The sequence below is a fragment of the Octodon degus genome, unplaced genomic scaffold (genome assembly GCF_000260255.1).
Source record: "Octodon degus isolate 3935 unplaced genomic scaffold, OctDeg1.0 scaffold00295, whole genome shotgun sequence".
In the NCBI taxonomy this organism is placed as follows: domain Eukaryota; kingdom Metazoa; phylum Chordata; class Mammalia; order Rodentia; family Octodontidae; genus Octodon; species Octodon degus.
The window spans coordinates 199892-212299 of record NW_004524871.1 but is presented as its reverse complement, the minus strand read 5'-3'; the positions used below and the strand labels follow the sequence as shown (position 1 = coordinate 212299).

General features: G+C 40.0%; 1 pseudogene; it reads right to left on the bottom strand.

The window, feature by feature from the left end:
• Window positions 1–6200: 6200 nt before the first annotated feature.
• Window positions 6201–7058, bottom strand: LOC101575696 (annotated as a pseudogene).
• Between the last annotated feature and the right edge of the window lie 5350 nt (window positions 7059–12408).

Genomic DNA, 12408 nt, shown 5'->3' with positions numbered 1-12408 from the left:
TGGACCAGTATGTGGTCTATTTTAGAAAATGACCCATGTGCAGCTGAGAAAAATGTGTATTCAGCTGTGTTTGGGTGGAACACTCTGTATATGTCCAGCAAGTCCATTTGTTTCAAGCTCTGGTTCAGTTCTGCTATTTCTTTGCTATTTTTTTTGTCTGGGTGACCTATCTTTTTGGAATAATGGGGTGTTACATTCTTGTGTTAAGATTGTGGTATTGAATATTAGATTTTTCATGTCCATTAAGATTTGCTTTGTATAGTTGGATGCTCCTGTGTTTGGTGTATACATATTTATGAATGTTGCCTCTTCCTCTTGAATTTTTCCCCTAACCAGTATATAGTGGCCTTCTTTATTTTGTTTGATCATTTTTGGCTTGAAGATGAGACTGTCTGAGAATAGAATTGCTACCCCTGCTTTTTTCTGAGGTGTTGGGGCATGCAGTATTGTGTTACATCCTTTGACTTTCAGTCTATGAATGTCTTTATGAGTTAAATGTGTTTCTTGTATACAGCATATTGTTGGATTTTGTTTCCTAATCCACTGTGCCAGTCTATTTGTTTTAATTGGTGGATTGAGTCCATTTACATTTATGGTTATAATTGAGATGTATTGACTTATGATTGACATGTTATTTACTTGTTGTCATTTACTCCTTCTTCTCCTGTGTTTATTTGATTGCCCTATTTAATTCGTTGCTTCTAATCTCATTCATACAGTTCTGATCATTTTGTCTTCATGAAATTGTTTAGTTGTTCTTTGTCATAGAAGTATTTCACTTCTCCATCCAACTTGAAAGAGAGTTTTGCAGGGTATAGTAGTCTGGGCTGGAATTCGTTTTCATAGAGGACTTGAAATACTGTGCTCCATGCTCTTCTTGCCTTCATGGTTTCTGAAGAGAAGTCGTCCGTAGTTCTGATGGATTTTCCTTTGAATGTGATCTGCTTCTTTTCTCTAGCAGCTTTCAGTAGATTATTCTTGAACTGAATTTCTGGAATCTAGACTATTATATGTCTTGGTGTGTTTTAATTGGGTTGAGGTTCCTTGGTGTTCTGTATGCTTCTGTTACCTGAATGTCAAATTGTTTCCTCATATTTGGGAAGTTTTCTGCTACTACTTCTGCCCATAATTTTTTAATGTCATTTGTATTGACTCCTTCCTTCTCATTGATGCCTATTAGTCTGTCATTGTTCATCTTTTAATCATCTTGCAAGTGATGAGTTATTTTTTTCCTGCATCCTAGTCGTTTTAAAGAGATCTTTTCTTACCTTTTCACTAGGTGCACCAGCGTCTTCGATATCTGAAACTCTGTCTTCACTTTCACTCAAACGGTTTTGCAAGCTTGTGATTGAGATTTTAAGTTCCTCTATATCTCTTTGACTCTGCTTCATGCGATCTATTTCTTTCCTGTATTGCTCATTCAAGGAATTCATCATTTTTCTAATCTCCTCTATTTTTTTTTTTTTATCAATGTCTTCTTTAGAAGCAGTTATTCTTTTACTGCAGAGTTTTTTTCAGATTGGGTTTCCTCCCTATGTTTCTGTATGTGATTCTTTACTTCAGATGCTATGAGTTCAGAGAATTTTTTTTTTATTTCAGAAAAGAATTCCACTCGAAGTTCCTCTATAACTTTCAGCTGTTTCTTATTTACTATCGACACTATTAATTCATACATTTGAGCTGAGCTAGTAGAAAAGATTTCCATTCTGAGGTCCTCTATAACTTTTTGCTGTTGCTTATTTACTTTTGATTCTATTAGTTCATACATTTCAGCTGAGTTAGTGTACTCTGCACTTGTTCTGGGTGGGCATTGGGTTTCCTCCATATGTTTCTACATTTGATTCTTTACTACAGATGCTATTAATTCTAAGATGTCATTTTCATTTCCAATCTAAGTCCCTTTATACCTTTCTGCAGTTGTTTCTTTATTTCAGAAGCTGTTGATTCATTGATTTCAGCTGTGTGATTCCCAATTTGTTCTGTGTTAGTGTCCTCTGCACTTGTTATGGGTGCGCTTAGAGTCTGAGATTGTATGTTGCTCCTTCTCATTGTCATTTTGTGTAGCACTGTCTTCTGACCTTTATTGTAGATCTTTGGTGCAGTTATAACCTTAGCTCCTATTGGAATTGAGGTGAAGATCTACAAAGTTTGGATTTATCCAGCTGTGCCTGGCTTGGGTCTGGCTGCTGTGCTCAGCTCCTTCCTGCTGCTGCCCTTGGAAGTGAACCTGTTGTGCCCCTCTGGCAAGATGTTCTGCTGCTGGACTAGCTGGGAGGGTTCTGTCCCCTACTCTCTCTGCAGGGATTGCAGCTGCAGTGTTTCACCTCAGGCCCGTATGCCAGGCCTGAGCTGAGTCTGGAGGGGACAAGGTGGAGTAGGAGGGAGAGGAAGCTCTCCCACACACTCACCAGGCCTGGGCTAGGGCTGGATCCGGGGGTCCCCAGAACACGGCAGAAATTTTCACTCGGAGGGCGGGGTGGGGTGGGTTGGGGTGTTGCGGAGTGATGGGGGTGTCCCAAGGGGGTGGAACAGGGTCTCACCCATACTGCACTTGGCCTTGGACCGGCAGGTCCCGCAGGCACAGGGTAGCCGGAAGCTCTCCCACACACTCAGGGGTCCTGGGCTAGGACTAGATCTCGGGGTCCCCAGAACATGGCAGAAGTTCTCACTTGGTGGGTGGGGTCGTGTTGGGGTTGCTGTGGAGTGGTGGAGGGGATTCCAAGGGGTGAAAGAGGAATTCTTTTTTTTCCCATAAATTTATTGAGAAACAAATAGCAATTGGACAGTTTCAAACCAAACTGGTAGGACAGTTTCAATAATTAACACATTGTATACATTCTTCCTAGTGGTTAATTGCTGTACAAGATGCAGACATGATGTCCTACTTACAAACACCATTAGAACAAATCCCTCTATTCATTGAGAGAATGTAACTGTATATCGATCCTAGCCATTTGAATACCCAGATACAAAATGGACATTCATCTGCATCCCTGGAAGAGGAATTCTTAAGAAACATTCTATTGCTAGACAGCCTTTTGCTTCGAATTGAACTTTGGCAGTAAGAAGGCAGCAAACAACTCTCTTTTCAGAAAAGATCTCAACCTGAATATGCTTTTTTACATCAACATTTAAAATATTGATAAGGTCAGGGATATAACTTGGCAGCATAGGTGCCTGCCTATCAAGTGCAAGCCCCCAAGTTCAGTCCCTGGGACCAAAATAAATAAATAAAAATAAATAAGGAATAGATAAGGAAGTCATGCCACTGTGTCCTCAGGAACTTTCTCAACAGCTGTTTTTTTTCTTCAGTCCTTAACGTGAATTAATTTCTCCTTTGAAGCAAGAAGTTGAGAACATCCAAAGGCACTGAAGATTACATCTGATTAGAAAACGTGAATGAGGAAGGTGATGGTCAGTGGGATTTTGTCAGAGTTAGTGTTTGCCCAGCACCCACTCAGTGTCGTGTTTCAGGTCCCCCTGGGGCATCCACTAACAGGGAGACTTCTCTGAGGTGCCTCGCAGTACTTCCGGATGCAAGCTATTAATCTGCATCTTTCTGTGTCATTTGCTGAGGTCAGGATTGCTTTCTTCTTGTGTCCCCTTCCTCATCAAAGGTGCCATGGAGATACAGTCATGGAATAAAGTTCCCACCAGGAAAGCCAATGCAACAAGCTTCTCCATGAGGCTGAGCAGGGTACCATCTTCCCCTCTGGAGCCAGGAAACCTCTCCAGAGTTCATGGGGAAAGCCAGCATGACAAAGTCCTCCAGCAGAACAGCCCAAGGGAACTAGCCACTTCCATCAGCTCCAACAGCTTCTCCAAACAGCATCCTTAACAGCCTTTTTGCAGCTTCTCCTGTTCTGAAGTAGGAAGTAGTTTTGTAGTATGTCGATGTCATGTCAACTGGAGAATGTGCGTAGGGCCAAATGACTTTGCAGCTGCTCCAGCATGCTGGGGTGCTGCTGTGTTAGCTTGATTGTGCATCCAGAATGCACACTGACTCTTAACACTTGCTGGGAATGAACATATGGCCATCATCAGGAGAAATGAATACCAAGAGCAAGTAAACTTTAAAATATAAAACAAAGAAATATAGAAAGCCATTCCTTAATGTTTTTCCACACATTTTAAAAGCAACAGATTCCTTGTCATTGAAATAACAGATTCCCTGCCCTGATGTAACAATGGGCTTAGAGTTCATACATGAGAACAGCTATTGGCAAATACATTACCTGGAGGTAGTCTGAGACTAGTCCTGTGAAAGGCACTTGTCACTTACCAGCTGTTGAACTTTACTACCAGAGAATTGTTACTTGTTAAAACATGCTCAAAGCCAAGCTCCAGGTTCAGGTAGGTTCTTACACTATGTGCAAAATGATTAAATTCAAGCATGTTTTCAGCGGCACACAATAATGACTCAATTGGAAAGAAACAAAACGTTCTAGCTTTGTTTTGTTTTTTTTTTTTCTGTTTACAGGCACTACCCCAAGGTTTCACAGCCATATATATTTTTTAATTCATTCACTACACGTGATGGGATAGATCCCAGCCATAACTTCAGAGCATTCCAGAAAACAAAGTTTGCCACTTCAAAAATACAAAGAGAATTTGTCTCTCAATAAAATTATGGAAAAAAATAAATAAAATTCTGGCAAAAAAAAATACAAAGAGATTCCAGCATACAGTCAAGCACTGAGAAGGGAAAGCCAAACACACTGCAGAACAAGCTGAGCTCTGTTGTGAGTTGGGCATACTTTGGGACAAGCTTCTTACTCAGAGTAACTCGGTCAGTGATATATCTCTATGGGATACATGAAGGACACACATAGAGATAGATGCCAAAAAATACTGAAGACTTCTCTTTGAAAGAACATGCTAAAATGGACTGGCCAGGACATTACATGTTAACAACTTTAAAATATATTTTTAATAAAATTCCAAGCCCATGTGACTTTGGATTTTGGTTTTTGTTTTGTTTTTAATATTCTAAAAATAGTTCTTAATTTTTTTCTATGAAACATATTGGGAACTCAAAAAGTCTGTAGCATTTTTTTGATCATTGAAAAGCTTGTTGGGGCTGGGGAGATAGCTCCATGGTCTAAATACCTGCCTGGCAAGCATAAGGACCCAGATTTGATGCCTGGTACCACATGCCACGCTAGCCCCGGAACCTTGGGCATGTGGTGCTGACCACCAAAATTGGGTGTGGTGGTGCATGCCTGTAATCCTGGTGCTGAGGAGGCTGAGACAGCAGGATCACTATGAGTCTAAACTGCATAGTAAGATACTGTATCAAATGAATAAATAGATAAATTAATAAATAAAAATTTTTAAAAAGAAAATCCTGTTTTGGGAGGTGTAGTGGATTTTTAACTGGTGGTCAACTTATTTTAACCAGCTGAATTAAACTAACATGATGCTGGATTTGGAAAGCCCACCTGAGGACTGTTGCCAGCAGCATAGAGGCAGAACAGGAGAAGCTGCAAAGAGGCTGTTAAGGATGCTGTTTGGGGAAGCTGTTGGAGCAGTTGGAAGCTGTTAGCTCTTTTGGGCTGTTCTGCTGGAGGACCTTGTCATGCTGGCTTTCTCGATGAACTTTGGGGTAGTTCTGGTCCTCATGTTAAGCATCACTTCTTGGCTCCAGAGGAGAAGATGGTACCCTGCTTGGCCTCATTGAGAAGTTTGTTTCATTGGCTTTCCTGATGGGAACTCGGCTTTCCTTATCACTGGAGGAGCTCAGGACCTCATTGCTGTTGAGAATGGCTTGGTACTTTTGGGAGAGTTCTGGTGCTTACCTTGAGCATTGCTTCCTGGCTCCAATGCATATCCCTCAGCTTGCTAGCACAGATCCTTCATCCTGTTGGCATATAGACTTCCACCTCTGACCTTTGGGCCTTTCCACACAGATCCGTGAAGTGGACCTGCATGAGACTTTTTGTGGGCTCTAGGCCTCCAGTTGGATTTGTGGGAGGCGCTGTTATGAGCTCAGGGTTTCCAGCTGGACTCGTGCAGGATATTAGGAGCTAGGCTCAGCTGGAGTCTTTAGTATATAGTGTGTGGACAGATTTCCTGAACTTGTTGTACATGATTCTTGGGTGATTCCTTATAAACTAATACTATAAAATGCATCCTGTATTATATTGTTCCCCTTTCATAAACCCCTAACCATGATGTGGGGAAGGTGCAGGAAGCAGGGACTATTCGAATTTCTTGTGTTCTTCAGTATAAGAAATGACCTTTCTTCTCTGGTGTACCATATGGAAGTATAACTGGGGAAAGTGAAATGTAGGGGATCATTATGAGCATCAGGAATGCATAGTAGTCAAAAGAAAAACTGTATTTGTTAGGTATGCTGATGGAATACAGGCCAGCCTATCTGACAGATTGTGAGCAGCTCTCCAGACATGCCGAGTACAGCACGAAGAAAAGTGTGTGCCTGGCCAAGCTGATGAGGTATGGCAGGTGGTATGATAGACTTAATATATAAATGGAGGAATAGATAATTTCTGTGACTGTCCAGACATAAAAAACAGGAGGACGCTGTCCTTAGTCTATGTTTTTGACACTGCTGATATTAGAAAAACTCTTGATATCACCTGGAGAGCAGTCAGGACAACAGAAGGTGAACCAATTCCAATAGCACAATGTAAAATCTCCAGTAAAGCTCCAGTTTGGAAAAATTTCAAAGGCTTTTCTTTTGAACAGTAAAGGTTAATGTAGCTCCCTTTAGCCAGACATGCTGTGACCAGGCCAACTGTTATAACCAGCCACCCTGCCATCATCACCATGTACTAGATGACCAGAGGCCAGGCATATGACTCAGTGGCATAAGTGCCTGCCTGGCAAGTACAAGGTCCCAAATTCAATTCCCAGTACAGGGAAAGAAAAAAAAATGATGCTGAGAACCTAACATAATAGATGACCAGATATGCCTTGGCCTGAAGCCCCAAGTCCTTCCTCCTCTGCATGCCACTGGAATCAGCTAGTGATGGGCCTGTTTGGCCACCACCAGTCCTAGTCCCTTTAATCACTGCAGTGGCTACCGTTGTCACCATGTCAAGGGCTCAAAGCTCACTGTTCCTGCATAAGCTCCCTGTTTTCAACTTTTTAAGTGAACAGACTTGTCTCTTATTTCTAGACTATTCTATGGTCATACCACCCTGAATATGCCCATCTTATTTCTAGACAAAAAAAGTGAGGATTAAAAGTTATGTGCTGCATGTCCTGTGTCTGCTTCTGAAGGAACAAAAGTACCTTTGATGAAGCCCTGTGGTTCATCAACCATGGCAGCTGATGTCTAGGCAGTAAAGGCCTAGTGCCTTCACATGGCATTGGAGCCACTGATGGGAAAAAATAAAGCAATCAAGCCATGATGGTAAATGATCAAAGAAAATGTTGGGCTAAACTCAACCAATGCATATCAATAAAAGTATTCTTGCTCCATAATCTCAGAGGCACATTGTAGGGGATTCCTAACAGGTAGTCAACTTGTTATGGCCTGCTAAATTGAACTAGTGTGGTGCTGGGTATGGAGGCTCACCTGAGAATTGTTGCCAGGAACGTAAGAGGCAGAACTGGAGAAGCTGCTTGGAGAAGCCGTTGGAGCTGTTGGTTCTCTTGGACTATTCCGCTGGAGGACCTTGTCATACTAGCTTTTCTGATGATCTTGACTGTTCTTTCAGAGATGAAGCCTGGGACTGCGTTATCACTGAGAATGGCTATGGTTCACTTTGGGGGAGCTCTGGTCCTCATCTTGAGCATCGCTTCCTGGCTCAGAAGCAAAAGATGATGCACTGCTCAGCCTTGTGGAGAAGCTTGTTGCACTGGCTTTCCTGAAAGGAACTCAGCTTTCCTTATCCCTGGAGGAATTTGGGATCTCACTGGTGCTGAAGATGGCTATAGTATTTTTGGAGGGCACTCTGGTTATCTTGAACATTGCTTTCTGGCTCCAGTTCAGATTCCTCAGCCTGCTAGCACAGATCCTTCAACCTGCTGGCATAGATTTTATAGCTTCCACTACTGAACTCTGGGCATTTCCAGCACAGATCTGTGAAGTTGGCCTGCATGAGATAGTGTTGTGACCTGTAAGCCTCCAATTGGATTTGTGTAAAGCATTGTTGTGAGCTCTAGGTTTTCAGCTGGACTCATGCAGGACATTAAGATCCTGGTCCTCAGCTGGATCCTTTGGTCTTTAGTGTATGGACAGATTTCTTGCAATCCTGTATATGATGCTTTAAGTGATTATGAAATAATCTTATAAAATGTGTCCTGTATTGTATCATACCCTTGAAAAAACCCCAAACCATGACATACATACAAGGTAGTAGCTGAAGCACATGTGCACATGAAAACATCCCTTCTACAAGCATGAAGCACCTGTTCTGGGGAGCTAAGCATCTAATTGAGAGAAGGAAAGATTAAGAGTCACTGCTATTTTAGGTTCTAGGAGTTATGGAATTATCAAAGCAGAGTAAATTGTTATCTTTTGCCATGTTTTTGATTAAAAAGAGAGTAGAGGGGCCAGGGAGATGGCACAGTAGAATAAGCACTTGCCTGGCAAGTGCAAAGACCTAAGTTCAATCCCTGGTTCCAAGGGGTTGGGAGAGAGAGAGAGAGAGAGAGAGAGAGAGAGAATTTGATCCTATTAAAATGAGAGAATAACAAGTCAACAATTTCAAACATTGCCAGTCTTACAGAAAACCCACTACTATTATGGCCTTCTGGACTATATTGGAATATTTTGCTGAATTCATGCACCTACAATATTTAAATGGAATACCCTTCCTGACAAAACTAAACAAAAAAGGGGGATACAAAAGAATGACCATTTTGTATCTGTATATTCAAAATAGGATAAATATGCAGCTTCATTCTCTTAATTCAATGAATAGAGAGATTTGTTCTAATAGTGTTTGTGGACAGGATATCATGTCTGCATCTTGTACTACGAATAACAACTAAGACAACAATATGTACTGTATTAATTCTTGAAACCATGCTAGTAATTGATTTTCTTTTTTTTGTTTCATATTTTTATTAGTAGTAATTGATTTTCAAACCATCTCATTACTATTTGCTTCTCAATACAATTATTTTTAAAAAATGAGAGCATAAATAAATAAAGAAAAAAGAAAAAAAATGAGAAGATGAAGTTTAGGTTTTAATGTCACAGTAACCAGCAGCAGAGCAGCCAGCAGCAGGCCTCACACTTTGCCCAAAATTTTGGTTGCCTAACATTTCAGTAGGGCGCAACTCAGAGTTGCTTTTTGCTGGATATAAAAAAAAAAAAAAAAAAAAAAGAGGAGGGCCAGGTCCTACTCTGTCCCATGCTCAGGGAACTCACTCCCATGTGCTTCTCTAGTGCTTTGTCTTCTGGGAGCTGGGCTGAGAAGGACTTTCTGGGCTACCTGTACCTCACTAGAGGGCCCACCCTCCAAGCCATGGGACTCCATGCTCCTGCTTAGCACTGCCTGAAATCAGAAGCACACTTCTTCCTGAGAACATTCTGAACAAAACCTCCAGATACTTGCACAAAAGACCGAGTTGAGGATACTCATGACTCTCGGGGAGGCACACAGCTTGATTCTCCCTCTTTTTTTCCTTATCCTTTTTAATTTTTTTTTTAAATTAATTTTATTGAGAAACAGCAATGAGACAGTTTCAAAACCAACTAATAGGACAGTTTCAATAATTAATATATTGCATATTGTTATCTTCTTAGTGGTTATTCACAGTACAAGATGCAGACATGATGTCCTGTTCAAATACTATTAGTACAAATTTTCTTCTCATTGACTTAAGAGAAAGTAGCTGTATATCTATCCTAACTATTTTGTATATACAGATAAAAAATGGTCCTTCTTTGTATCCCCTTTTTTTGTTTAGTTTTGTCAGAGATGGGTATTCCATTACCATTTAAATGTTGTAGGTGCGTGAATTCAGCAAAATAATCCAATATAGTCCAGTAGTCCATGATAGTAGTGGGTTATCCACAAGACTGGCAATGTCAGTTGTTGACTTGAGCCTTTCACAGCTCAGCATATTAATACAGCTTTACTTTTTATATCTCGTTTTTATACTTTTCTGCTGGATGGTTAAGACCAAGATAAAGCAAACCTATATAACAAGAAATGTATCTTTTGTATCCGATAAAGTCAGTCAAGTCCCCTCAGGATTAATCCTGTTACCGTATACTGCAGTTTGAAGATCCTTTGTCAGTATCAGTCATGTGGATGAGTCATGGCCATTGTTTAACCAATTTGCTCTCTGGGAAAGCCTGAGAGAATGTTTTCTCTCCATGTGACTCTCCTTAGGCACACTCTACATTATTGACCACATTGCTCTGTGGCCCCATAATCTCCTTGATCAGAAAATGTGGGACACAACTGAGTTACATGATGTTACAATATAAGTTCTCCTATGTCCTGAATCTTCACTGACCTTGAAAGGCTAGTGCCAAAATGTTGGCTGTTCTTGCAGCCCTTCTTTTACTCTAATTTTTGGTCTGCAAACTTAGGGTGTTAACCCTCCAGAAGAGAAGCTTATTATTATTACCCTACAACATGTGCAGTTGGGTTTAACCTCACAATCTGTCTGAATATCAAACATCTTAGGCATAGCATGGAACAGACATTTTCCATCAAGTATTGCTATGTTAAACTTTAAGTCTCTACAGAATATGGAGAAAAAAATAAAAAATCTTTAAAAATATGAATAAACAACAGGATCTCAGGATAAATCCTGAGGGGATTTCACTGACCTTATCAGACCCAAAAGCTACAACTCTCGTTGCATAGGTCTTGCTTTACCTTGGTCTTAACCATTCAGCAGAAAAGCATAAAAATGAAGTATAAGAAGTAAAGCCATGCTGTTATGTTGAGCTGTAGGGTACTCAGGTCAACAATTTCTGACATCACCAGTGAAATGGAAGACCTAATACTATTATGGACCTCTGAACTCTTTTAGAATATTTTGCTGAGTTTACACACCTATAATATTTAAATGATGGAACTTTACAAAAAAAGGAGATACAGATGAATGCCTATTTGGTATCTGTGTATTCAAAGTGGTTAGGATAGATATATAGTTACATTCTCCTAATGAATAGAGGGATTTGTTCTAGTGGTGTTTGTAAGTAGGATATCATGTCCGCATCTTGTACAGCAATTAACCACTAGGAAGAATGTATTCAATGTGTTGATTATTGAAACTGTCCTACCAGTTTGGTTTGAAACTGTCTCATTGCTATTTGTTTCTCAATAAAATTATGGAAAAATATAAATAAACAATTACATATTTTTACACAGAAATTTAGAAATCTAACCATAAACAGCATTGTAGCAGGACAGTCCTGTGACATTTTTTGTCTCTTTTTTTCATTTATTACCCTTTTTTTTTTTCTAAACAAACATTTACTTGAGAGACAGTATGGTCATAATTGGTATGTCATGACAAGTGGTACATATTTAGAAAACCAGAATGACAGGCATTCCAAGTGTGACCCTTCTATTACATATAGCTTTCTTCAGGGTGGTTGCTTAAGTTCACAGGTATCAGCATATATAGTCAGTCAGGGTGAGAATCCTACCAATTAACTGCTAGTTTTGAAAACCTGCTGATGTTTCTCAGGATCATTGCCTTAGCCATCTTGTGTGTATAAATGTATGGCTTTGCCTCTGTCATTTTCTCCAGTTTTTCTCCTTGTCCTCTCCTCGTCCAAACCTCAATTTCTCACTTTCCTTTTAATTGTGTTATTATCTTTCTATTTTTTTCTTCTTTTGAGTTCTTATACTAAGGAGACTACATGATATTTACACATGTGGGTCTGGTTTATTTCATTTATGAATATATCTTCAAGTGGCATCCCCTTAAATATAAATGCTTCAAGTTTATCATTCTTTACAACTGAGTAATACTCCACTGTATAAAAACACCACATCTTTTTTATCAGGTGATGGGCATCTTGGTTGATTCCAAGATTTGACTATTACAAATGCTATAAACATAGGTACGGATATATCACTATGATATGACGTTTTCAGTTCTGCTGGGAAAATTCCCAGCAGGAGGATAGCGTGCTTCAATGGGATTTCCAGTCCTAGTTTTTTAAGGAGTCTCCACACTGATTTCCATAATGGTTGCACCACTCTACATTCCCACCAGCAGTGGAGAAGTGTTCCTTTTACCCCCCCAGCCTCTCCAACATTTGTTGTTAGTTGATTTCTTTATGATATCCATTCTTTCTGGGGTAAGATGGTATCTCAGTGTTGTTTTATTTTGCATTTCGCGGATGGCTAGTGATGTGGAGCATTTTTTTCATATATTTATTCGCTTCTTTAATTTCATCCTTTGATAAGTGTGTGTTCATCTCAGATGCCCATTTCTGGATTGGGTCTTTAAATTTTG